This window comes from Tupaia chinensis, unplaced genomic scaffold, assembly GCF_000334495.1.
Source record: "Tupaia chinensis unplaced genomic scaffold, TupChi_1.0 Scaffold000218_1, whole genome shotgun sequence".
NCBI lineage: Eukaryota > Metazoa > Chordata > Mammalia > Scandentia > Tupaiidae > Tupaia > Tupaia belangeri.
In genome coordinates this window covers 21,008-22,001 of record NW_006159693.1, presented here as the reverse complement: position 1 = coordinate 22,001, position 994 = coordinate 21,008, and positions in this window count along the sequence as shown.

Below are 994 nucleotides of genomic sequence, written 5' to 3'. Positions count from 1 at the left end.
TTTTTGTTGTTGTTCTTTGCAATTTCCTTCAAACGTGTTGTTAGGTTGTCTATTTGCCACCTTTCTTTTCTTTTCTTTTTTTTGATTAGTGGGTCTGGCAGTTGGTATGGTAGTTAAGGCATTGATATCTCTCATGGCCAATGGCAGTTCAAGTCCCAGAAATGGTAGCCTTCTCGCTCGCTCTCTCTCTCTCTCTGCTTAAATTGAAGAACAACAGTAATAAATAAAATTAAATAAATAATTGTTAAAGAAAAAGTGATAGATTTTTTAAAATGAGTTGTTTAGTTTCCATGTGTTTGTGTATTTTCAAAGGTTCTTTCTGCAATTGATTTCAAGATTAATTCCACTGTGGTCAGAAGAGATGCTTGATATGGTTTCTAGACTTTAGAATTTGTAAAGGCTACATTTGTCTCCTATTGTGTGGACGATTTTCAAGAATATTCCATGTGGAAGGTGAGGAAAATGTGTATTTTGTGGCTATTGGGTGAAATAATTTATATACATCTGTCAAGTACTTTTGGTTTATGGCATTATTTAGATCTTGCATCTATTTCTTTATATTTTATCTAGATGACATATCCAGAGGTGACAATGGAGTGCTGAGATCCCCAACTATTAGTGTTTTGCAATCTACCCACCATCTTTCTTTTACATATTTGGGTGCTTCAGTGTTGGGTGCATAAATATTTAGTAGTATTATATCTTCTTGAGAAATTAGTCATCTTAGTACTATACAGTGTCCTTGTCTCCTCTTCTGGTTTTGACTTGAAATCTGTTTTGTCTGATATCAATATCACACTCTAGTCTTTTTGTTTGTTTGTTTGTTTCTGTTTACACGCAATATCTTTCCTAGTCTTTCACTTTCAGTCTATGTGTATCTTTATCAGTGAGGTGTGCTTCTTCTAAGCAGCATATAGAGGGCTCCTATTTTTCTATCCAGCAGTCTGTATCTATTAATTGGAGAATTTAATTCATTAAAATTTAACATTATTAA